General features: G+C 37.3%; 1 long non-coding RNA gene across 1 annotated transcript; it reads left to right on the top strand.

Annotated features, from left to right (window-relative positions):
- The first annotated feature begins 5 nt into the window (after positions 1–5).
- Positions 6–25,820, top strand: LOC145296976 (uncharacterized). Its single transcript, XR_013870095.1, has 2 exons — positions 6–197; positions 23,587–25,820. It is a non-coding gene; the product is annotated as an uncharacterized LOC145296976 (long non-coding RNA).
- The last annotated feature ends 1,934 nt before the right edge of the window (positions 25,821–27,754 follow it).

Genomic DNA, 27,754 nt, shown 5'->3' with positions numbered 1-27,754 from the left:
TTTTGATTTTTTTTTTTTTTTGATTTAGCAAAATACGAAGAAAAAAAAACACATATTAAAAAAAATAAAACAAATAATAAAACAAAAACAAAACAAAAAAAAACAAACTCATTTTCTGCGGACTTGCGATCGCCATCTTAAATAGTCAAACCCGTCTCGTTTTTATTTTCTTTTGAAGATGTTTCTTTGTTGAAAAAGTAAGTATAACTTGAATTTAATTGCTTTGGGGCTTTTTTTTTTTTTACAAAACCATTCATCTTTTCCTTGGGTTTGATATAGAAATGAGTCATTATTTCAAATTTGCATTTAAACGAAGAATAGTAATATCAATCTTGTATTTTTGTTTTGTTTTTAAAATTTCTTATTTTTGTTATTTTTACAATTCAAATTTCCATTTCACGTCCGGTTGCTGATTCGTTTTCAGTTATACTTTTACGGTATGTTCGTTTATTAAATCGTTAAGTGAAAGTATAGTAACTGAAGAAAGTGTTCCCTTCCCATAGCGATACACATGAAAAAATTGAAAATGCATAAATAGCTCAATAATAGCATACATAGAAAGCGCTGGATTTTCTAAGAAATAATCTTGGTATTTGCGGAGAAGCCCGTGATGTTTTGGGGGTGTCACCAAAATGGAACGGAAATTGTAATTTCGTTCCAGTGCAATAATACACGACAAAGAAATCGAGCGTAAATGAGAAAATGAATGACAATCAATATTTTAATTTATTCACAAAATAACAATGTTTTTTTGTTTTGTTTTTTAAAAAGGAAATTTTAAACAACGAATTATATACACAGGAAACTTAATTTTTTTTCTTACATTTAAAACGAAAAAAAGTCCAATTTATTATCTTTCAATTTAACGAAAAGATTAAATGCAATTATTTTTGCTTTTTAAGAGAATGAAACATTGAAACAGGAAATTTTAAACAATGAATCATATATATATATATATATATATATATATATATATAATATATATATATTTGTTTTTGTGATACGTTTTGAATGAATTCAATTATTTACAAAAGTGCATTTTTACCTAAATGCAAGTTGAGAATAATTTTCCCTTTAACAAATTTGGTACCTCTCACATGGGGAGCGGTATATATATTGTTTTTAAAATATAATGATCCATTGATCCACTGACACGTCAATGATACAAAAACAAATAATTCTAAATAAATCGCGATATATCCAAACAGTCGGCGAGATGGACCAGTGAATAAGAGTTCAGGCTCATTATGGTGGGGTCCCGATTTCGAATGTCGCTAGATTCAGCCACTCTGATGAGTCGTAAACGATGAAACACATGTCATTGGATAATTATATTTTAAAAACAATATATATACTGACTGTGCTATTAAAAAATGCTCTGCTGAGGTTGCCCTGTTCTCTCCAAACTTTTCAACAAATGCCTTAACGAATCTTGCTTTCCTGACTGCTGGTAAACCGCATCTGTGGTACCAGTTCTCAAGAATTCTGGCGAAGGAACTGACCCATTAAATTACCACCCCATTAGCCTTCTCTCGCTTTTCACCAAAATATTTGAGTCCTTAATTAATCAAACTCTAGTCCATCACTTTACATGTGCTAAACTCCTGACTGACAAACAATATGAATTTAGGAAAGCCTGTTCCACAGCAGATATCCTAACTATAATCTCTGAACGTATATACCGTTCACTGGACAAAACAGGGGAGGTAGAGCAGTAGCCCTTGATATATCTAAGGTTTTTGACAGGGTATGGCACGATGGTCTTCTAAAGAGTCATCAACCTGATAGGTCCTGAACTGTCATCTAGGCTTCAGCCTCTGTCCCATCGACGAAATGTTGCATCCTTCTGTCAGTTCTACAAGTACTTTAATGGTGAATGCTCTGACGAACTGCAAGCACTTTTACCCCCTCGATGTGAATACCCCCAACAAACCCGACAAGCAACTAAGTCCCACCCCTTCACAGTAGAGATCCCTAGGTGTAAGAAGGCCTTCTACTCCAATAGTTTCTTTCCCAGAACTTCTAGACTTTGGAACTCTCTTCCGGGATCCTGCTTTCCCAACTGTACTAACATGTAGAAGTTCAAGTGTAATGTGAACGGACATCTTGCTAATTATCTTCCTTCATAATATCCCTGTAACTTATGTCCCCGATAGTAGCCCCTACTTCAAAGTGGCACAATGCCTTGTTTTGGGTGAAAATTGAATAAAAACATTTTTTTTAATTTTATATATATATATATATATATATATATTAAAAAAAAAAATAATAATAATAATAAGTTCAGCCCGGCTTTTTGTTCGGGCCCTATGTACTGGTCATAACTATGTGTGAATACACTTTATGTAAGATTTCAAATGTTTAGACCCAAAATTGGCTGAGTAGTTTTCTAAACACTGCAAACATCAAATCTTTTGAAATTAGACTCTTTGGAAGCTCAAATTTTCGACCTAAACCGATTAAAAAGCTTGCCTTATCTCTGAATACACTTTATGTAAAATTTCAAATGTTTAGACAAGAAAGTGGCTGAGTAATTTGGTAGAGACCACAGACGTAAAATTTTTTAAAACTTTGACCCCAATTTTGACCCCTTAACATTTATTTTTTAGGGCTCAAATCAAATTAAAATGTTGATCTATGTCCAAGTTACCTACATTTAAAATTTTAAGTGTTTAGACCCAAAATTGGCGGAGGAGTTTGGTAGAGTTTTCAAAGATCAAATCGTTGAACTTTAACCCCTTATCAGCCAAATTTCTGGCCGAAAACCAATTAAAAAGATTTTCCCAATTATCAATATTCCTTATGTCAAATCGCGAGTCTCTAGACCGAAAATTGACAGTTATTTGGTAGGGAAATGTACACACACACACACACACACACACACATTTTCACTTTTATAGATATTATATATATATATATATATATATATATATATATATATATATATATATATATATATATATATATACCAAGAAATCGAATTCATTATGTATTAAATTTATATGTGAAAATGATCCCTTCTCTATTCTTAATCTTAAATTATTTTTGTTGTCTTTCTTCCACTAAGTTTTTTAGAGTATATAAACATAATTGGCGAAAAGAGTGATATCTTATTTAATTTTTTTTAATTGTCTGCTATAAAATAACCTATTAATACAATTAAAATTCAAAAGTTAAATATATTTGAAAACCAATATTTCTACATCCTTGACTTTACTCATATTCAAGACTTTAAATGTAATGTGAACAGATATTTCGTCAATCTCTTTACATAGTCCCCCGTAGACATGTTCTTAAACAGTAGCCTCATACATCCACATGGGAATGCTACCTCTTAAATATTATTCATTTAATTTGAAACCACTATTAACCTGTTCCTTTTATTGTGACTTTATTCTCTATTAGGATTATTCATTCACTAAAAATACTGTTACCATTTCTTTTTATTTCACTCTAACAAGTCTGTTAATAAAATCCCCATTTCATCATGCATTCACAGTATAACACAAAATACAACCACTTCAAAGGAAAATCCAAACTTTACCCTTATTTGTCCACTTCTCTTACTAACAGTCATAATCTTTTTTCATATGCAGTTGGAAGATTAAGTTGGTTTGTGTATAAGAAGTTAGCATAAACAGAAACCTGTTTCCCTCCCGACTTCAACCTGGATGTCTTTAAGCTCAACACAAACAAATTCCTGATGAACCGCCCCCCTAAGTAATGACACCTTACCAATTCTCCAATACTATTGCTACACTATCCCTTTGATTACTGTACACACAATAACCCTGATCCCCGAGTGGCCATTGGGCCTTGATAAGTGGTGAACTCCATGTAAAAAAAAAAATGTTCCATAGAAATGAGCAGATAAGTGGAAAAGGCTAATTATCCTTTTTCATTTGAATTTTTTTCTTCAAAACGTAATTAGCAACTAAAACACATAAATATTTTATGTTTTAGCTTTTTTTTTTTTGCTCCCAAACAAGTTGTATTGACTCTGAGACGTAAGGATACTATTTCAAATCATGTCTACAGGGGACTGTGATGGTATTGAACAAGAAGCTGTCTGTTCACATTACATTCAAACTTCTGCATGTTAGTTCAGTCAGGGAAACAAAAAATAAGATGAAGTTTAGCAGAAGAGAAACTATTAAAGTAGAAAACTTTCAAGCATCTATGAACCTCAGCAAATAATCGGTGAGATTTTGAGTCAGGTTAGTCGGAAATATGTATGTAGAGGAAGTACACGTGCTATGAGTTAATTAGAGCCTATTCCATTAAAACATTTTCAGCATTGTAAAGCAAGAGTTACATGAGAAATATGTGAATGTTGAGCATTTTAATGCATTAATAATATTTGAATGTTGTAAAAAAAAAAACAGAAGAAGCTACATATGGTACAGTCAACCACAAAACAGTAATGGAAATGATGAAGAAGATAGCATTTGCCAGTATAATTCAATCACTGCTCACCAACTGGGAGTTTTTCATTGCAATAGTGCCAGTGAAAATCTAAGAAAAATTCCTATAAGGATCAGTCTTTGCACCCACCCTTTTAAACATATGTACTAATGATCAACCTTAACTTGATGAAATCTGCAGATACATCTATACAGACAATCTGGTGACATAAACTCTTAATCTCCTGGCAGAGTACTAAAAAAACAATGCACTCAATGCCAACCATAAAAAGACACCTCTACACATTTCGTTTTAACAACCATGAGGAAACTAGGAAGCCCAATCTATGCTGGAATTGCAATAGCCTAGAAAATATCCGTTTCTCTTTCACATTAAACAATGGGCAGTGCAGGAATATTGCTACAAGGAAAAATTGCAAACTGAAATTTCTAATTCAAAGTGGGAAGCATACCAAAACCTTGTGCACAATAGTTTTAGCACTTTGATGCTCTGTTACTGACTGTTTTGCTTCAGATTTTATCAGATCCTGACATGCCAAATCAATCAACTCATAACTAAATAATATTCAAAGAGATACCTAATGTTAGAATAAAAAACAAACAGAAAATCCACAAAAGACACTCCTTATCTGCTGAGAGACAACCAAAAAATATATTCAAATTATAACCTGACAGAGTCACACTCAGTGCTAATAGTTGAAGTTAGCTTGGTATATGAGTTCATGTTAGTACTTTCTGATCATGGAACGCTCAAAAACAAAAGTTCAACAGTTATTCTGGTGACACAGAACAACTCTCACAGTACAACTGTTTGGCTTGATCGTCTACACAGAGACAAGGGTTGACAACAGTTTCTGGTTATTCTGTTTCAATAAGAAAAGTCTACCAATACAGGGGGGCAGGTACGGTCCACACCACATTGTGATAGTTGTTGCTGATTCACAGGCCCCGTCACTCTCTCTGGCATCAAGGTAGGCACTCTTCTCCTGATAGATGGTTCCTGATAAATAATTCCAGTTATCTATCCGGTCTGATAGCAATACAAACTTCTTCACAGAACAGACATACCTCTCCATCGTACTGTATATCGATACACTGTCTGACTGGGATAGCTTCCATACATTTATATCAGATCTACCTCTGTGTTCCATGTTTAAAAAGGATGTGTCCTCTATAGTATCGGACCTGACGGAATGGTTAATTATAGGTATAGACCGTTTCATTCCCTCAAAGAAATTCCAGCAAAAACCTAACAGCCAACCGTGGTTCTCTCCAGAATGTGCTGCTGCCATTGCGCACAGAAATCACTTTTTCCATTGCTTCCAATGTAATCGATGTGCTGAGACTAAAGCTGCTTTCATGACTGCCAGCAACCGCTATAAAAGAGTAATAAAGAACGTAAGAGAGTTGTATGCTCTGTCCGTCAAGTCCAAAGTAGCTGAGCAGTGTCTTGGTTCGCATCAGTTTTGGCAAATAGCGAACAGGATCCTGAACAGAGGGGTGAGCTCTATCCCAACTATCATCAACGGACCTGAGGTAATCTCGTCAGCATTGGATAAAGCCAAACTTTTTGCCAAGATCTTTGCAGTTAATTCTACACTATGCGACCAAGGCTGCCAACCCCCAGTATTTCCTCCTGTATTAGAAAACATTCTATGTGACATACAAATATCTGTGTGTGATGTTGCCAAGCAAATCAAAAACCTTGATTCTAGTAAAGCAACTGGCCCTGGCGGCATTCCTATTATAGTGCTAAAAAGCTTTAACTAGAACTAGCTCCCATACTTACAAAGCTGTTTAAACATTGTCTTAAGGAGAATTGCTTCCCAACACCCTGGAAAACCTCGTCAATATGTCCAATATTTAAGAATTCAGGTGATTGGTGATCTCCTTCTCTGTATAGACCTATAAGTCGCATGTGCATCATGAGTAAGTTGCTGGAATCTGTGTTACATAGAAAAGTAGTCAACCACCTCAGCAAAAATAAAGTTCTAAGTGACATACAATATGGTTTCCATTCTGCTAGATCTACATCAGATGTGATTATGGTTATTTCTCATAAGATTAGTGTATCTCTTGATGGAGGCTTCCTTTCTAGGGCAATTGCTCTTGACATATAAAAGGTCTTTGATAGAGTATGGTATAAAGGTCTACGTCACAAGATCTCCAATTACAGTATAGCTGGAAATGTCTTCTCAATTATTAAATCATTTCTTTCTGATAGTTTCATAAGAGTAGAGGTTGATGGGCAGAAATCAGAAGCTCACAGTATTAATGCTGGAGTCCCTCAGGGTTCCATCCTAGACCTATCTCTCTTCCTGATCTACATCAATGATCTTCCAAATCATATCCTTACATCATTCGTTGATATTTATGCTTATGACACTACCATCTATGGCAGTACATCAAAGACCGTTAATGACCAAGTTCTCTCTGATTCTCTCTCTTCTAATCTTGAGTATGTGATACAATGGGGAAATAGGTGGTTGGTTGCTTTTAATGCATCTAAAACCAAGCTTTTGTCTTTACATTGTCAACGCTCTGATCCCCATCTGGCATCAATTGAAATGAATGGCTCTCGTCTTAGGAAGACTCCATGTGTTGACAATCTCCTAGGCTTGACCATTACTCCTTATATGAAATGGAATACGTACATCAAGTCTGTTGCCAAGGTCGCTCGGAAAATGGTGGGATCGTTCTATCGATCCAGTAGATATCTCACTGCTGATGCAATTCTCTATCTACATAAAAGCCAGATACGTCAAGGATGGAGTACTGTTGCCACATCTGGGCAGGAGCTGCTACAAAGACCTTATCCTACCTTGACAGAGTTCAAAATAGACTTCATAGCTTAGTGGATGATGCCCTTTTCTCTATCCTGCAACCTCTTTCTCACAGAAAAGACGTTGAGAGCCTATCTCTGCTTTATTGCTATTTTCATGGCAAGTGCTCGTCTGAGCTCCAATCTATGGTCTCCCTTGCCAAACTTTCACGAGAAGCACTCGTCTAGCTGAAAACACTATCAATAATTTCCCCTACTCTTTATCTGTGCCTAAACCTAAACGTAGATTCCATGAACAAAGCTTTTTTCTTAGAACTGCACACCTGTGAAACTCTCTTCCATTGTCCTGCTTCTCGGCTGACTAGAATATGATAATCTTCAAGTCCAATGTAAACAAGTTCTTGATGAGCCAGTCTCCAATTTACCAAATTTCCACTACTAACAATTACTACGTCATTGTCCTATTAACCACTGTACATTTTTTAACCCTTATCCTCGACTGGCCACTAGGCATTGATAAGTGGTGACTCCTTTGTAAAACAAAAACAAAAGAAGCAATAAGTAAAAACTCCAGTTGTTCTTTTTTATAACAAATTACATTAACAGAAACATATAACTACAAAGTTTTAATAACATAGCACTGTATAAAGATAAAAGTATAGGTACTTGAAATTAATCACTTCATCATCCACATTTCAACCAGTGTCTTTTCACCTGCGCCTGAGAGCGTTTTTACCTGGGTAATGGCTATCTATAATTCTAGATTCAATTTTCCTTGCACACAAACTAATCTCTGTTTTTGTTACATAAAAATATGATATGTAGCGAAAATGTTTTAGAGCTTACGAGAGAGGAATCTCGATCTAGATACAGTCACTGGCCTCAACTGTACTCAACTGGCCTGGACTCTTAACTGTCATATAACTTCTCATCTCTCTTCTTTTTTCTCACTTATTGGTTGCTGGGTGGGGAGTGAAGCTTCCTCGCATTTCAACCAACCAATCAAGGGTTGCCACAACACATTTCCCTCTCTTTTGATTGCTTCCATGCATACGCGCATATCAAAGTAAATTTCTATCAAATTTTTTTCCCACGTCCGATGTCCTTGGAGATTGATCCTCAGGTCAAATACTATTTTTCAAGTTTAGTCAAAACAAACTTTAATACTATTCTTTCTAAATCAATGGTTTCCTTCACAAAACAATATTATTATTAAATATATCCTCCAACTGAAGCCATACTCCTTTGTTTTGTGTTTCCTCGTCATTCAAACAAATGAAATCTACAAGGTAATCGAGAATTGCCCAGGATTAGTCACATAATAAAAGCACTAAGTTAGCTCTATTTTAACCGTTATTAATGTAAAATTCGACCACATGTGGTTGGGTCACATTCTCTCCCTTAGTTTTCCCAGCTCCCAAAGGAAATGGTTTAGTTTTATTGATCAATAAACTTGCCGCATCACCAACTCACTCCCTAGTTTCTGACATACAGTGTCCATCACAATGCTATCACTTAATGTCAACAAGTTGGTACAAAGTATTTCTTGGGCGGCATCACATTCAACATTTGCTTTTGTTGGGTCATCTTGGCTTCAGGTGACTTCTGACGAGGGCTATCTCTGCCGACGGTGTGGGTAGCTTGAGGCATCTCTCACTCATGTCATGCTCACACACTCAGTTCCTTACATAGCACAGCACCGCCACTAGTATCACAATCAGAACCACTATTATGTTCGTCATACTTCATGGAACTGTTATCTCATGGAAGAAGACCTTTGCTCCATTCACATCCCAGCCTTCTAACCTGGTCTGCAATTCTCTTAAATTTACTCTAGCTATTTCTTCTTTTTAACATTTCATTTTCATTTGCTGGTGCCACTCACACTCACACATGTCATTGCCTCATGCCAGTCATTCATCTCTTCAACTGACACATGTCCAGATCCCAGGTTTTATGGGTATAAATCTATCCCTAGTCGTGTTAAGGGCTATAAATTCCAACTCTACCCAATAACTGGTGTATAACCTTGCTTGGGTGTGTCCAGAGAGGTGGGGACACAACCAATAGTGGTCTACTTTTGTCCAGTGGGATATTACCTCTGAGGGCATTAGCCTATATCCAGAGTTCTCTTATCTGGACCAACAAGCAGTCATAAACGGCTAGGCGCTGTTTGCCGTATCTCCTCTAGCACCTCTCGTAATTCTTCGGGGCCGATTACACTTTAGAACTAAGTGTCCTAACTTTAGGGCATCAAGCTACACACTAATATGTTCAGTCCACATAACTAAGGACTGTTCAGTCTGCCTTAACTGGCTTAACATATGTAACACTTGGAAGTATTTCTGCAAAATTACTTCTACTCTGGATATTTCCATCTCATTCCTACCAGACATTCCAAACTTCTCCCTGCATGATTTTCAATTGGGTAATTATAGTTTTTTAACATTTTCTCAATTTTTCGTATTTTTAGCCTCGTAATATTCAGAGCACTTCATATGTGCTAGTTAACTGCTGCCTAATCTCATCAAACTTATCGATTCTTCCCTCATAACCTTCAATCAATTTTGCACAGGGTTCAAGCAGACACTAGCTTGATGAAGTGCATATCTGCAAAGTTATGAAAAATTCACCTTTTATTCAGTGCTAGATTTACCTCCGCCCTGGAAGATCAAATTCATTGATTTCTTTCCTGTTTTGTGGATCAATTTCTCATAGGGTTGCAAAGTTGAATATATCAATTCCTTCTCTGTTCTTGGGGGTCCACTCCCCACAGATTCCCAAGGTACACTAGCTTAATGAGGTACATATCCAACACCAGATTACATTCTCCTTGGAGAACCTAAAATTCACCTCGCATTCCTCACCTCCAAAATCAGGAATGGACAGTTTAAAAACTCTAAGATTACTTCTCCAAACTCTAACACACCCTATCCCACTGCCACCGCTGGCAGGCTGGGCAGGCCTGTGCTCAGTAACACCTCCCTGATCAACAGGTGTGAATGGTCCAACTCCAGATGCCTCCCTCTGTCAACAACCATTCAAGTTGTATTCCTTGTTGCTAACTTGTAGATCTATCAAAAAAATCTGTTAACAACCACTTCTTAAAGAACCAACGGAACTGCATAAAAACTTACCTAAAACAGAATAGTCACAAATCCAGGTAAGCTGGATTACCCTGTTGTGAATCATTGACACTAATTTCATTCATAAGTTGTATTGACTTTGATGGACAGGGTCAATCGAGGATCTGACCCTGCCAGCTCACAGCAAGTCACTCTATTTCCCCCTACATTCTATTTTAAAATATACACACTAATCCGTGTGCACCCACAATGGTATGCACTGTCTTGGCTTTCAAGTGTAAAATCATAACAACCTGTTTTCCTTCTGATGTTAATTTATCTCTTATAAAATTCTAATTCAATTTATCATCTGTACTGTAAGTTTCACTTCCTGCATAATAGGTAAACTGATATACTTTCTATCTTTAGTTAGCTGGGGTTTTTTTTCACTTTTATTTATTTCCAATCATCTCTACAACAGTCTCTCTCTGTTACAGCAAAAACCAAAATGACATTGATACCATTGGTTTCTCCTATAACAACGCTGAGACCAAATGTTGTTTTCCAACAGATTAATTGCTTCAGTATTGTCATCTCTCCTTTTTGAAAAAGATTCTTGGTCTAATGACTGCATATTTGCCAGTTTTAAATGCATCAGTGGGCACCTACAATATATTTTTAGTATGTTATTTTTATTATTTTCCCTCTCAAAAGCAGTCAGTTTAAAGATTTTCCAATTATCATTAAAAATAAAACATCAAAACACACATTTCTTTTCCAAAATCAAAAGCAATCAGTTTTAAAACTTTCAGGTTATTGTTAAGAACAAAATTACATCAAAACACAATATTCTTTTTCAGAGTCAGAGTAATCAGTTTAAATGCTTACACATTATTGTCAAGCACAAATTAACTTCTCCTATTCTACTCATTCTGCGTTGGGGTCAGTGGTTTCATTGATTATCGCCTCTTGCTCTTTCAACCATTCATCACCCAACATTAATATACCCACTCTTGAGAGGGACAATCGCTGTTTTCTGAGCCTTGCCATTTGGAGGACCATGGGGCATCATGTTATCCCACTTTTTAATTCCCAACCTGCCACATCAGTACTTAGATTCATGGCTGAACTGACCACATTTCAGACAGATCAGTCCCAAGTTCCAAGGCTTTTCCTCCCAGGTTTCGACAAAGTGCACAGCAGATTTTACTGACTATTATTGGTTGGGACCATTTAGCATGTTGGCGACCTTTCACAATTTCTCCAGGGCAAAGTCAAAATTTAGGGTCTCCTGCAATTTCAGCAGACTACCTTTAGGAACATCTGCCCTAATGTTTCCATCCACCAACACATCTCCAAGCATATCTACCAATGGAGCTTGGATAGAATCTCTAACTCTCACTGGGAGGGCTCTAATTATCAATATTGAAATTTATTCTGCTAACTCGGTGACTACTTCACCTGCTCACTGTTAGAGTCTCAATAGTTCCCTGACCACATCTACAGCAATCTTCACACTAGAGTGCTCATTTATTAGTGATGACGACAGCTGCTTGTAACCATTCTTGAATTGATTTAATTTTAGAAGAGTTTCTGATAGGTAGCTATACTATTCAAGTGCTGGAGATGAAGAATTTTCAGTGGGGTGATGTTCTGTACAGGTCCTGAACTTTATAATTTTGCAAGCAAAGAGCAAAAGATCCTTCTCGCATTGACACAAGAAAATTATGTGCTGGAATGCTAAAAATTCAATTTTATGGAGCCATTCTGGTTTCTGATTGATTGATAACAGAATGTGAATTGATTTGATTTCTTAGTACCTACAGACAGCGTTTATAAATAGGATCTCCCAACTTTCAAGGAGAATACTTCATCATGTATCAAAAATATTGCAACAATCTTATTTCTCGGGTCGCTATCCACAACCTCTGTTTTAAGCTTCTCACTAATTAGCAACAGAAATTGCACATCAAATCCAGCCTTTTCTTTTTTTCAAAATTTTCAAGATTAAAAGTGGTAATTACGAAAACAAATTTTTATTTCTTTAGAATATGACTCATGCCATTCAATAGTTTAAAGCATCTATTATTTTTCACTTTAAATATGATGCGACAATACAAGTGGTGATTACAAAAAAAATTCTATCTTTAAAATATGACTAGTGCCATTCGACAGTTTAAAAGCATCGATTATTTTTCGCTTTCTCTTCTTTATAACTATCATTCCACTCTGCCTCGTTTTTTATTTCAATTTTTAATCATGGCATCACTCTATGCTGAACAACAAAAACAAAAACCCAAGTTAAAAGAAAAACTAATTCATCCATTGTCAAATCTCAAATGAAGGGTCGGCAAACAATGCGGTTATAGGGCTCCCAATAGTCACATTTTGGTAAAACGGCACCAAATATAACCAAAAAAGCTCATATCAGGTTTGGCACTATTAACCAAGATTAACTTGAGTTCATTTTTGGCATTTCTGATCATGGAACACCCAAAAAAGTTCTACAGTTATTCGTGTCATCCAGCACAACAGTTTAGTCCTGATCAGGAGGACAGAGTTTGATGAGGGATTCTGGTTACTCTGTTTCAACAAGAAAAGTCTTCCAATCCAGAGAGACAGGTGTAGCCACACACCAAATTGTGATTGTTTTTGTTGATCTGCAGGCCACAAACCTTTCCTGGCTTCGAGGTAAGCACTCCTTTTCTTATAAATAAAAATAACTCAAAATTGATTGGCTGGTCTAGTAGCAATGTTACTGACTTTTTAGAAGCAATACATAAACTCTTCAGTCGTTGTTTTCTTTTTTATATAAATTATATTAACAGAATCTATATAACTACAAGGTTCTAATGTAATGCAACTGTACAAAAATAAATGTATAGGCACTTGAAAGTGAATCCCCTCAAAGTCCACAGTTCAACACATGTTGCATCATCTGCAACTGACAGCACTTTCACTGGGAGAAATAGTTACCCATAATTACAGATTTAATTTTTGATACGATAGGTGGGAAATTCACAGACACAAATTCTTGAATCTGACTATCTTTCTGTCTTTTCTTATGTGGTCACCAGCAGTCTGCAGATGTGGGTATGGAGTGAAAACCTTTGTTCACGATAATGTCAAGCAATGTTTAGCCAAACACAAATCTATTTTTGTTTGTGACAAATGTATTCAACTTAGGTAGTTCAGATTGTGAGTGAGAGAGATTGACAGCAGTATTTCAAAGTCAGCATATTTCCGAGTAGACAGAGGCTTTTTGTTGGCTTACTGTCAGCTCAATTCTATTCATTTCTACCAAAGTCGCTCATGCTTAAGCTCATATATTCAGTCCAAACTAGCCAATCAGCATATCCCCTTCTCTTCTGATTGCCTCTTTGCTAACCATGTATAATCACATATCGAAGTAAATTTCCATCAAGTTGTTCCTATGCTGATCGTCTTTGGAAGATGACCTCAGGGTCAGATTGTACTGCCAAACTTAGCCAAAACAACTTTCAATACTATTAGCAAAACAATGTTATTATTAAAATATTATCTAGGGTTACAATCAGGATTCGGTTCCAGAGTTTGGGAATGAGTGAGTCACTCACTTGACAACAGCACGTTTCTGTCCTCTTCTTTTCTAATCGACCACACCTGGCCTCTTGCCACCAATGTCACACCGCACAATCTGAACGTCAGCAGTCAGCAACACGAAATACTGTTCAAGAGATGTTCACGATTCTTTTCTTTCTGTCCCTCCCAGGGAATTTTTCCCAGCTTTTATATCTTACTATCAGGGGCAGCAACTACTGGGGCACTATGTTGGGATTTGGGCAGCAAGATGTCAGTTCACATTACACTTGAACTTCTGCATGTCAGTACAGTTAGGGAAGCAGGGACCTGGAATGGAATTCCAGAGTCTAGCGGTTCTGGGGAAGAAACTACTGGAGTAGAAAGATTTTTTACATCTAGGGATCTCTATTGTGTGGGGGTGGGATTTAGCTGCCTGTCGGGTTTGTCGAGGGTGTCTACGTTGTGGGGGCTCAAGTGTCTGCAGTTCATCAGAGCATTCACCATTAAAATACTTGTAGAACAGGCAGAGGGATGCAACGTTTCATCGATGGGACAGAGGCTGAAGCTAAGATGCCAGTTCAGGGCCTATCAGATTGGCGACTCTCTTTTGAACCTTGTCTAGGAGTAAGAGACTAGCAGCAGATGCACCAGCCCATATGTGACAACAATACTCCATACATGGGTGAATGGTGGCCTTATAGAGGTACAGGATACTTTCAGGTGTCAGTAGTTTTATAGCACGGAAGAGAGAGCCTACCTTTTTTGCAGCGGCCCTGGCAATGCTATCAATATAATTGTTCCAACTCATGTTTCCTGTGAACGTTAGGCCAAGCAGTTTGAAAGATGTACTCTCAGACAGAGAGTCACTGGCCATTGCTATTGGTGGCAGAGAAGGTTTCTTGTAATTATTGAAGGAAACCAGTTTAGTCTTGGCAGTATTGAATGTGACTATCCATTTATGTCCCCATTCCACTACAGATTGAAGGTCATCCTCCAGTGTTTTTGCCATTTCTTTAGTTATGTGTTCATTTGTTTTCCTGTCATGCTTGTTATAGAGTGTGGTATCATCAGCATATATACCCATCTCAGAAGCAGTTTTGTCGGGGAGGTCATTAATAAATATTAGGAACAATAGACGTCCAAGGATAGACCCCTGAGGCACTCCCGCATTTATATCACACTGTTTAGATGTACGACCGTCGAGGACAACCTTGATTTTTCTCTTATCTAAGGAAGATTTAATTATGTTAAGTATTCTACCAGTGATACCGTATGATTTAATTTTCCTGAGGAGACTCTTGTGTCATACCCTGTCAAAAGCCTTAGATATATCTAGAGCTACCGCTCTGCCCTCCCCCGCTTTGTCCAGTGAATGGTATATACGTTCAGAGATTACAGTGAGGATGTCAGCTGTGGAACGGGCTTGTCTAAATCCATATTGTTTGTCAGTCGGAAGTTTAGCATCTGTAAGGTATCGGACTAGAGCATAGTTAATTATGGTCTCAAATATTTTGGCGAAAAGTGGGAGGAGGCTAATGGGGCGATAATTTGATGGGTCAGTTCTTTCGCCAGAATTCTTGAATACTGGTACCACAGAAGCAGCAGTTTTTCAACAGCCCGGAAAGCATGATTCATTAAGTCATTTGTTGTAGAGTTTGGAGAGAACTGGAGCTACTTCGGCTGAGCACTTTTTTAATAGTACAGCTGGGATGAGATCAGGTCCACATGCTTTTGAAGTGTCAAGGTTTTTTTATGATAGCGTGTACCTGAGCAGGGGTGATTTTCAGATCATCTAGCGTGGCGTCTGTCTGCAAAGGAAAGTCAGGCAGGGGGTGGTTGGAAGGGTCCAGTGTGGAGTTGGGGGCAAACCGGCTGGCAATGATATGGGAATAGTCGCTTTTCTTTCTTAGCCATGCCGCTTCTTCCACAGTTACACTTCCCATCTCTAATACGACGCCCAATGCCAGGCTGCTGGCATCGCACCAAATTCCCCACCCCCACCCCCTGCGTCTCCGCCGCTGACATACCAATCCCCCTTCACTGGGTCTTCTTTCGTCACTCTCGCGATGATTTCTTGCAGCATGTTCATGACCTCCTTCGTCACACAGCCCTCCCAGCCATCGGTGCCCGTTTGTCATTTAATAAAGCTGCATACTATCCTGAGCCAGCCGGCGATTGGATAGTGTCCCATCAGTCTCCCGCAGAGCGAGAAGAGTTCTCGTTTTGTCAGGTCGGTTCCAACTTTGGATATTGCATTCCCTCGTCTAAAGACAAGTCTTCCTTTGCCATCTCGGCATAGTTTCAACCCCAACAGTGCTCCTCCATCCAGGGACTCCGCCGGTTTTGCAGTCAACTCATACCTCTCGACATGGCCTCTCACTTTCTCCACTGTCGCCTCTGCTTCCTCCACGAGAATGTCGTCAATGTACGAACTAGTGGCCGTGTCCACTGTACAGTCTTTACTCAGCACCGTCTTCAGCACAGCAGTCATAATTTTGGGGGCTGAACTCAGCCCAAAACCTAACCTTTTCAGGCAATACATCTTCCCCTGTCCATGCTTTCAGAATTCCCTCTTCTATCCAGTTCTTCCTCGAATTCTTTTCTTATTTCTCCTCGCAGTGTTTTCTCATAGCAGCTTACTTTGTTTCATAGTTCTGGAGGCCTGGAGATCCATTTCCATTCCATTGTCCACCTCTCACCATCCGGTTTTTGCATTCTGTTTCTATCACCTTCCATTCCTGCCATTCCCACTGCGCCGAGGCGTTCGAAAGTTACTTGGCCCCCTCTCAACGTAGCGCCCCCCAGTTGGTTGATCGCACCTAAACCTAAAACCACATCAACATCACCGACCAGACGATCCAACACCAGGGCTCGCAGTCCAATAGGCACACCTTGCACCAGTACTTCCGCTGTTGTCTCTCCTAGGCATTCCACCTCCCTGCCATCCACGGTCTTAATACTCCTGGCTCTGCTCCATGTTTTAGCGACATTCTTCGCTACCAACGTCATGGTGCAGCCTGTATCAACAAGGGCCATGGCTCTCTTACCATTGACTACTACCGGTAACTGAGGCAACATTTTGTTGTGCGCTATTTCCACATAGAAGTGGGAACCACTGGCGCAATGGCTCCCCTTCACTCGTTTCCCTGGTCCCGCGATATGACGCAATAGCGGCTAATGTGCCCCACTCGTCCATATCAGTAGCAGGTGACCCTCGGTCTTGGCTCTTTGCAGTCCTTGAGCAGGTGAGGACCCTGGCACCGGAAGCACGTGATGGCAGGTCTCCCCTCCTGTCACCTCGCCACCTGTCTCTTGTCATTCAAGTGGGCCCTCGTGCACTTATTTCCACTCACAACTGCAGCAACGATTGGGCCCTTGACATTCTTGACTAGGACTCTGGCATGGACCAAGAGATCGTCAACTTCCATAGTATTGATCTCAGTGATTCTCTGCATGTTCGCAGAGATTTCTTCTGGGAAGCCGTTCACTAGGTATAGCTTTACCGACATCTCCAGGCTCCTCTCCACATAACCAGCCAATCCTGCCAGTCTCCTGATTTCCGCAACAAAGACGTCAACAGACTCGCCAGTCCACCTCAAACTTGCAACCTTGCCGAGTGGTTCAAATGGACTCTCAGCGAAAGCCAATTTAAGTCTTTGTTCCACTGAGGCAAGGTCTCCCTTATGTTCATCGCACATCTGCTGATAAATAGTGAGGGCTTCCCCCTCTAAGTATAGTGGCAGCAGGGTGACCACGTCTTCGATTTTTTGCAACCTTTCCACCATCTTTAATTTTTCCAGCCATTTAATTAGGTCACCCTCCCCAGTGAAGGGTCTCAACATCTGAGTGTTCAGTCTCCAGTAAGCCATGTTAACCTGCTTGACTCGCCGAAATAGCTTCTAGGGTTACAATCAGGATTGGTGCCTTCTTTTCCAATCGACCACACCTGGCCTCTCGCCACCAATGTCACACCACACAATCTGAACGTCAGCAACACAAAATACTGTTCAAGACTCTTTTCTTTCTGTCCCTCCCAGGGAAGTTTTCCCAGCTTTTATATCCTCCTATCTAAAAAAGAAAGGAAGAGACAGGGAAAAAAAATAGCTTCTCCCATCATGCCCTGCCTTCCCAAGATGTCCTTTGTGTACATAAATGAGCTAGCCATCCTTTCCTTCTTCTTTCCCAAAGAGCGATGCGGTACGTTTTTTTTTTGTTTTTGTTTTTTTTTCTTTTCACATATATCCCACATATTATTAATCCCAAATTTGCTAACTGAAGCTGCGTTTCCTCGGTTTGGTTGAATCATCGACCAAAAAAATGGGTCAACAAAACAATCGAGTATTGCCAGGGATTGTTCACATAATAAAAGTTTTAACTTTGTGCTATTATAACTGTTATTTATGTAAAATTCAACCACCATAAGTGATTGGGTCAGAATAGTTTAAACCTAATGTTTGCATGCCGTAATGTTCACATCCTTGCATCTAAGTTGTGGGTTGAGCTATTAATTTCACTTCAATATTTAAGCTCTTTTTTAATATTTTAGCATCAGAAATTTTTCTTTCTAGCTCACAATCGCAATTCAGTTTTAATGGGAATTAGTTACTTGACCAGAATATTCTGACGTGCTGGATATTTCTCAAGTAGGGGTCAAATTAGATGCTTTAAGCCTCTGCTTACTCTTTCATCAGTGTCTTTTAGTTCTCGTCGTGTTCTCTCTTTATCACGCCCTTTATATTATTGTAAGTGCAAAATTATATCTGATTCCAATACAACTACTGATTCCGATTCTTTATAAATTTCTAAACAGTAGAGATTTGACGCTTTTTGAAAATGTTCAAATAACTGTAGCACCTCTGTGTAATGTCCATATATTTTTTGCAAAAAGTAAAATGTATACATAGTATATTACAAGAGTAGACCTTGTAAATATCTTTTTCAAATGTTTTCCTTGTAATTGATCGATTGAATATTATGAGAAAAGATTTGTTTGACATGTTTGCATTTGTTTGCCGTTAATCTTATTTGAAATTTTAAAATAAAGCCAACGATTGGTATACAAAATAAGAAAACTGTTTAGAAACAGAATAGTTAAGAAAGCCCGTCCCATGCCAAGGATGATATTCTATATAATAAATGAGATTCTTTTTTTAGCTGAGTACGTGATGAAAAGAAAAAAAAACAATTATTTTATAATTTTGAGTAGGAAAACAGTTTCACACATAAAATTGAAGTAAAATGATAATGTTTTCTCATTATCTATTTTATCCAAGATTTTGATAAACTCATTTGGAGATTTTCATCTATATTTTTCACTTGCGTTCAAAGTACCATAAAAGCGTATTTCAGAATATGCTGAAGACAGACACTGTCACTGTACAACTGATACCAACAAGTTTGAAAACCCCCGTTCAGAGCATTTAAAACCTATTAATAATTAAGTGAACTCTCTGGGATGAGGCTTATATACATTTAGTGAATAAATGCGAAAAGTTTACAAAGGGAATAAACAAGTTATCTCTCATAAATGATCTATAAATAAAATAAATTAAACTCTGTGAATCAATGTTAAATCTGTAAATAGGATTTATAACCCATTCTGTGGCCCTTGTTCTTATGTTGTAAATAAAAAAATAATAATTTGTGCTTGTTTCATTTTTTTTATTGTCAAGAAAAAAAATTAAAAGAATCGGTTTGGAATCATTGTAGGTTATAATTTTTCTGATGCCGATTCTGATTCCTGTTAATCATCCCAACACTAATTCTGAGTTCACGGTGAACTTTTAACAGGATAACTGCACTACAGTGAATTATTAAACAGTCATGAGAAAGGAACTATTGATGGTGTTTGTAAACCTTACAAAAGCTTTTGACTCTCAGTAGAATTCGAAAAATTTGTTGTCATCATATCCATCCAAGAAGGTATAAAAGTTTCAGTTGTCTTTGATGGTTTCTCATCCAATCTTTTTAATGTCATCAACTGTTCTGAATGCATTTATTTCCCTTGTTTTCATTTTCAGTGATGCTTAATCATGAATGTAGACGTTAAATTTCAATTTAGGACTCTTTAACCACCTGCAATTCAAGTCAAACACCCTTGTCCGAACAGCCATCATTAGAGATATTTTCTTTGCTGAGGATGGTGCTCTTGTTACTGTGTTTCATTATAACGGGACCGATACTGCACCAACCACACCGAGTGTCCTTAACCTCGTCGGACTCCACCCGATATGACAGGTGTTCTTTCGAACGTATGTTGTCCTGTCACAAGTTAGTCTGTTGATCGTCTTCACCCGCTGTGTTTTCATGGTGGGGCATTTTGCCTCTCGACCGAATCGTCTCCTACCCTGTATAGTTAGTCTCCAGGTACATCAACCACTCCGCTAGTCCTTGCGGCTTGCTGCAAAATGTACAGTCTTCACCACAAACAAACAGAATCTGGTTTATAGCAATAACAAACTATTAATTTCATTACTTCATAACAGCTACTGTCTAAATTGAGGTGACTGACTATAGCAGTGGAACGATGTAAGACCAGACCAGTAAAGTCACAGATTTCCCATTAACACAGGCTAGTTAACATCATAACATCAGGCCCCGAGGGCTCCCAAATCGGAAGAACTTGACCAGCCGAGCCGTTCAGTTTGCTGGCTACGACTCTCTTTTCTTTAGAATTCCTTTTTCTAATTCCAACCCCTTTTCCCTACCTCTCCTTCTGAGAGTGGTTACAAACACCCTTTCTTTCTACCTCTCAGAGCTTACCCTTCGTCTTATCCATTTAACACCTCTTTCTCTCTTTTTCCTGGGAGGGGGTAGTTGTTCACACTGATATCTATTAGCAGTCCCCAGGGGTTTGTCTTTGCCCAGCACTGTGTGTGTGGTACGTTATCATCTAATGTCACTTCTAATACGACCATCTCTTTTGACATATCGTAGATAATTCCAAATTTGTCTCCCTTTTTGAGACAATATAACATCTGCTTTGCCTTTAACAAGCTCATAATGACATATTAGCGGTTGGTCCTATTTTCTTAGCTAAGGTTTTGCATTTCTCTGCACTCCTCCACCCCATTCCGTCTGGTCAAACAACCCCTCTCACTGCAATATGCACCTCACTGCATGCACTCATGAAACCATGGTGTCATACATGATCGTTGATCGTTTTTCAACAGTGGCTGAGGCATTTGGACTGACTATGGGAATCAAGTACCACATGCAAGCGAACACACAAACTGATGACTTTAAGGCAACCACTATTATCGCCCTTTAATTCTGGTAATATCATTCTTTGCCAGAAGATGGCGATATAGCCTACTTCCATATCCGGTTTGTGCAATTCAGTCTCTTTTCACTGGACACTGCAACAATGCAGACATGACAAACACTTCATGGTTTTAGCAATGGCCAATTCATTCCAAACTGCCATTCAAACTCTTATCAAGGGCTTTGTAGGCCTATACACAAGTAATGTTGTTTATACATCTTTCACTATGGACTTTTACAATCTTTTACTTGTTTCTATGCTGTAAATAATTTGCTTTGATTGTAATATTAATATTGACATATTTCATGTACTTATTTCTTGCCTAGGGGAGCAAGCAACTAATAATCTTTTCATACCTCTACTTAACAATAGCAGTACTTCACAATAGAAAAAATATTTTGTTAACTACAGTAAAAGGTGACAATTACGCTTAAAAAGACAGGTAGTACAATCGCCCAAACCCATACTAAAATAAGTTCTTAAAGTGACACATGATATTATATTGATGACACATTAGCGAACTTAACATTTTCCACAAGAATCGTCTGAGAACAATATCTCTGTGATAAGTTTGCAAACATCGATTTATTTTTAAGGCCTTCGACAAGGTATGGCATAAGGGTGTACTTCACAAGATTTCCAGCTATGGTATAACTGGAAATGTTTTCTCAATCATTAAATCATTTCTCTCCGATAGGCTCATAAGAGTAGTGGTAGATGGACAAAAATCGGAGGCCTGCAATATAAATGCTGGAGTCCCTCAGGGGTCAATCCTGGGCCCAACTCTCTTCCTGATCTACATCAATGACCTCCCTAAACACATACTTAAATCATTCGTTGACATCTATGCTGATGACACGACCATTTATGGCAACACATCAAAGGCTGTAAATGACAAAGTTCTCTCTGATTCTCTCTCCTCTGATCTCAAGCGTGTGGTTACCTTTAATGCATCCAAAACCAAACTCCTATCCTTACATCATCAACGCTCTGATCCCCATCTGGTATCAATTGTGATGGATGGCTCTCGTCTGGGTGAGGCCCCATGTTTTGACAAGCTTCTGGGTTTGACCTTTACTCCTGATCTGAAATAGAACACGTACATCAAGTCTGTTGCCAAGGTCGCTGGAAAGATGGTGGGATCCTTCTACCGCTCCAGAAGATATCTCACTACTGATGCAATTCTCTATCTATATAAAAGCCAAGTACGTCCAAGGATGGAATACTGTTGCCATATCTGGGCAGGAGCTGCTAAAAACAGCCTATCCTGCCTTGACAGAGTACAAAATAGACTTCGTGACTTAGTGGGGGATGCCCTTTTCTGTACCCTGCAACCTCTCTCCCACAGAAGAGACATTGCGAGCCTATCCTTGTTTTATCGTTATTTCCATGGCAGATGCTCGTCTGAACTCCAATCTCTGGTCTCCCCGCGCCAATCTTTCACGAAAAACACCCGTCTAGCTGAATTCACTGTGAAAAATTTCCCCCACTCTATATCTGTGCCTAAATCAAAACGCAGATTCCATGAACAAAGCTTCTTTCTTAGAACTGCATGCCTGTGGAACTCTGTTCCGTCTGCCTGCTTCCCTCTGGACTACAACTTGGATGTCTTCAAGTCCAATGTTAACAAATTCCGAATGAACCGCCCCCTTAATTAAACACTTCATCAAATCTCCACACTAATGTAATGTACTTGCAATAACCCTTATCCCTGAGTGGCTTCCAGGCCTTGATAAGTGGTGATCACTGTGTAAAAAAAACAAAATGTAACATCACAAGAATTGTGATCTTCCTCATATAGTCCCGGTTCGGCTGAGCAACAGATCTATTGATAATTAATTATTAAACAATTCTATACATACTGATGGCTGGTGAACTTGATAGCAGGTTAAGGGGTGTTTGAACGTCTTCGTTTAGATATAAAGATAAATTGAATAGCAACCCTGTGTCTGAAAACATAGCCAAGAAACGTTCAGGTAATCATTCATATTATTGCAAGTGTCAAATTGGAGCTAAAAATCACCATCTGACAACAATTGCTCACATACACTATGTAAAAAAAACTGAAAAGATAAGAACGGTCTAACGCTTCCAGTACCTATACCTGCAGTTGTTGTGTGCTACAATACAAATCTCTGGCGAGATCACCAAATGTTCCAGCACCACTGAAATGGAAGAATATTATTGTGAGAACCTTGTTACTCATACGTAATGTGAAATTTCATTATATATATATGATATATATATATTTCTTATTTTCTCAGCACAATGAAAAACATATGACAATTCTAGATATAACTGTATCCTAAGCAACTCATGTATCAAATGGTTAGAAGTTAAAAAACATCTGCTTTTTAATGTGGCTAATATGACTTCTTTAATTAAATTAGAGATTGTGAGTTTAATGTAATTATGCTGACGACAATAAACAAAGTAATATATGAACAATGATACTAAAAATATTGAATTTCCTTTATTTTTTATTTACAGATGTTCCTGCTATATCGTCTTCATTGAATTCTAATGGATCATTCTTCATTGAACATTTTTCTATAAACAATTATTACTTTATTAATAAATAATAAAATATTTTTGTGGAAGACAACAGAGAAATTCGTGCAAACAATTTTCTTATGATACTACTATTTAACAAATAGTGGAGAAGATCACCCATTTCGAAGATTATATTTGGGAAAGGTTATCAATTGTTCAAATAAATAAAAAGGTATAAATAGATTAAATCATAGACTGCAGAAAAGTATGTGGCTTTTGGAAAGACAATATTTTATGCAGTATGAGTAACCATAGCACTAAGAAAGATCTCTTACAAAAGTAACACTAGATAAATGCCATATCCTTGTAAAGTAGGTGATCCTTCTTAAATTGGCTTATCATCTGTGAATGTAGACTATACATGCAAAGATAAAATGTTATATGTTTTATAACCAAGTTGATAATCTTATTCCAGGATAAATTGTAGTGAAACATGCAGGTATATAGTGGGGAAAAACTATATTCTTGTGAGGTGTGTGGCTATTCATCTTCTAGAAAATCAAATTTAGTGAAACATGTGAAAATTCACACCGGTGAAAAGCCATATTCTTGTGAAATATGTGAATATTCTTGTTCTGAAAAATCAAAGTTATCCAGACATATGAGAACTCACACTGGCGAAAAGCCACATTTTTGTCAAGTTTGTAGATATTCTTGTTCTGAAAAATCAACGTTAATAATACATATGAGAACTCACACTAGAAAAGAGCCAGAGTCTTGCGAAATATGTGGGTATTCTAGTTTCAATAAAACAAAGTTAGTGACACATATGAGAACTCACACTGGTGAAAAGCCATTTTCTTGTGAATTATGTAAATATTCTTGTTCTGATGAAGCAAATTTAGTGAAACATAGAAGAACTCACACTGGAGAAAAACCATATTCTTGTCAACTATGTGAATATTCTTGTTCTCAAAAATCAAGTTTAGTGAACCATGTGAGAATTCACACTGGGAAAAAGCCATATTCTTGTGAAGTTTGTGAATATTCTTCTACTGAAAAATCAAATTTAAGGCGACATGTGAGAACGCACACTAAGGAAAAGCCTTATTCGTGTGAAATATGTGGATATTCTTGTTCTCACAAATCGAATTTAGTAAGTCATATAAGAACTCACACTGGGGAAAAGCCATATTGTTGCACAATATGTGCATATTCTTGTTTTCACAAATCAAGATTATTGATACATATGAAAAAAGCACATGATTGGGAGAACGTGTAGTCTTACAAAATATGTTCATGGTTTTGTTCTAAAGATTCGTATTTATTCATATAAGACTTCAAATATGATCATATTACATGCAACAAAGCGACTGTGCTCATAGTAGAAAAAAGTATTCCAAATGAGTATTGTCATAATAGATCATAAATGGTTGATACAAAACATATGAGGAACTAAAGAATGGCTAAAAACAGCATAGTAGCTTTAAGATATAAACATTACCACCATTCATTAACCCTTATCCTTGAGTGGGCTTCAGGCCTTGATTTGTTGAAGAGAGTGATTAGTCTAATAAGAATCTTGCTCCCAGAACGACTTGATTTCGTCTAGCTGATGTAAAATAAAAAGAAAATACATATTTTTGCACACTCTCAATATTTCTGCTTTCTAAGTAGATTTTTGAGAAAATAATCAACAAAAGCCATATTCTAGTGATACATATTAGAATTCACACCAAGGAAAAGAATTTAAAAAGCTACTTAGCAAATATACCTGGCGAACCAAGTGCAAGAGAGATTCAAAGAATTTAACTTTTAAATGGACAGTTAAAATCTTTAAAAATACCCCTTGCTTAGAATGTATAAGTATGCCTTAAAACAAAATGATTAGAAAATTTAAAACAAAAAGGACACTAAACAATAGACCAAGTAGTTATTTGATAAAGCTCCATATAATAAAAACAGTGTTTATATCTCAAAACCATGAAAGTTAAATATAAAGTTGGATCGATTCCAGTATCACAAATCCCAACATAGATTGTCTACCAAATTTCTGACTAAGAAACAAGCATCACTTCATTGCAACTTGTTTTGGATTTCGTCTTACTACTGGACTTAAGTAGTGCTGATTCAGGAGAGATGTTGCAGGTTGTGCAACATTTGCCTCACAATTACACACGCAACATCCCCTTACAATTGTCTCCCAGTACTGAATAAAGGCGGTTATTACATTATATTTATTATTTTTTATTGAGTGTTGGCAGAAGTAACATTTTTATTAATTTTTGCAAGTTTTTTTTTTTAGTTTATTTTTCCTGTGTTTGAGTGTTAGCCCAGGTTAATGTAACCCTAATATCTTCGGGCCAAGTAAACTAGAATAATCAAACTATATCAAAACATGGAATGACTTGAAACACTGACGTTTTTGCAAGAAGTAACGTTTTTATTAATTTTTACGATTTAATTTTAATCATTATTCTTTCTCGGGAAAGTGAATATAGAACAAAAAAGTTAAGCAAATGAAGTTAGTTCGTTTAATCTTGACATATTTGCCAAGAAGTAGTAATAATAAGGGAAGACAACTCATGCTTTATACTGATTCCTTGGTCTGAGCTGTTTGAATTTTCTAATATATTGAATGACTTTAAAGGCATGCAATAACAAGGCAAAAATTTATGGGAGATTAGAATTTTCAGAAAGTCAATCTGATAGGTTAAGTACAAATATCGAATGAATACCATGATAAGGTGCATATGAAAGCATCAGTTTCTTAAGAAAATGAGCATGACAAAATATATTACATATGAGCAAATGTATTAATACGTCACAATTTAAAACATCTTTGTATAAATTGTTATAAAATGTTTCGTGTGATATGTTGAAAAGATAAATGTACAAATCATAAAATTCATTACGAATGCTGATAGTTTAGTATATGATGTTTCTAGTTTTTTGTGTTTGTTTCTGTCGTAGAGTATTTTGTTGCAGGGTGTTAGAATTAATGGTGATAGTGAGTTGTGTTGCTGATGAAAAGTTTAAATACGATACAATTTACCATTAAACACTTACATTATATAATCCAGCTGAACTTAGTTGGGATTTGGACCTATAGACAAACTAATAAATTCACTGGTCTGTAAAGCAATTTTTTATGAGATCCCTACTTAAACAAGTTATGACCTAAGGTTATTGTGAGGATATTCTGACAGAAGAAAACGTGTAAGATTCGCGGTCATTAACAGGTCATTCTTTGCAAGACCAACGAATCTTTTCCCAAAATATATTCTTTAATGTTTCGTTGAAAGTGCCATTTTGTCTTCTCCCTCAAAACCTATTTTGGTTTTCAACCTCTTTTGTTTTATTTAAAGGATATATATTTAAAGACTATTCTCTCATAGTCTTCTTAGATTTTTTTTGATCTATTACTGTTTCTGTCGGAATTAAAAGTTCTTATGTGGGGCAGTTCCTAACGAAAAAAACAATTTCTCTTTCATAGGGCACATGTCATTTTAATTAAATAAGGAATGATAGTAAATATGTTGGATTTCAATGAAGCACAAAACTCAGCGTCTGGTGAGCACAGGTATCGTCTTGGTACTGAGGTTGAAGTTGTAGTAGTAGAGATTGGCTGAAGAGGGGGGCTACCATAATTTGATGAGAGAAAGGGGAAGTTCGGAGGCCTCTGTGTCTACATTATCACCAACCAATCTACTGAAAATCCACACCCATTTAATCAATAATTGTAGTTCAGGGTACCCTCATTTCGTCCTTTAGCCAAAGTTTGCCATTGGTTGTAGTTTATTGTCATACCCAAGACTATTCTTACTGAGCACATAGTAGACTAGGTCTATCCCTCCCTCTTCATTGTGCATAATCAATGCAATACCATTTTTGTCTTGTGGGCAGAACTAAGGCAATGCCAACACACTCAAAATGGTACCACTCATCACAGGAATCATAGCATATCATATCCTGGCTCCCTAGAGGTTGATTGCAGGTAGGGCACAACCAAATCTTACCATCTCTTTTCTTAGATGAGCCTGAGGCTTACAAGTCATAACTGCTGCCTGAAGCGGCAGGTAATGACGCAGCAACATGATTAGGGTCATTCTCGTTGGGATTGCTGTTAGATTGAGAACGCATATGATTCTTTAGCTAATTAACA

The sequence above is a fragment of the Euprymna scolopes genome, chromosome 17, assembly GCF_053919585.1.
Source record: "Euprymna scolopes isolate OS-2025 chromosome 17, ASM5391958v1, whole genome shotgun sequence".
Lineage (NCBI taxonomy): Eukaryota > Metazoa > Mollusca > Cephalopoda > Sepiida > Sepiolidae > Euprymna > Euprymna scolopes.
The sequence above is the reverse complement of the archived record's forward strand: the minus strand, read 5'-3'. Positions and strand labels throughout refer to the sequence as shown.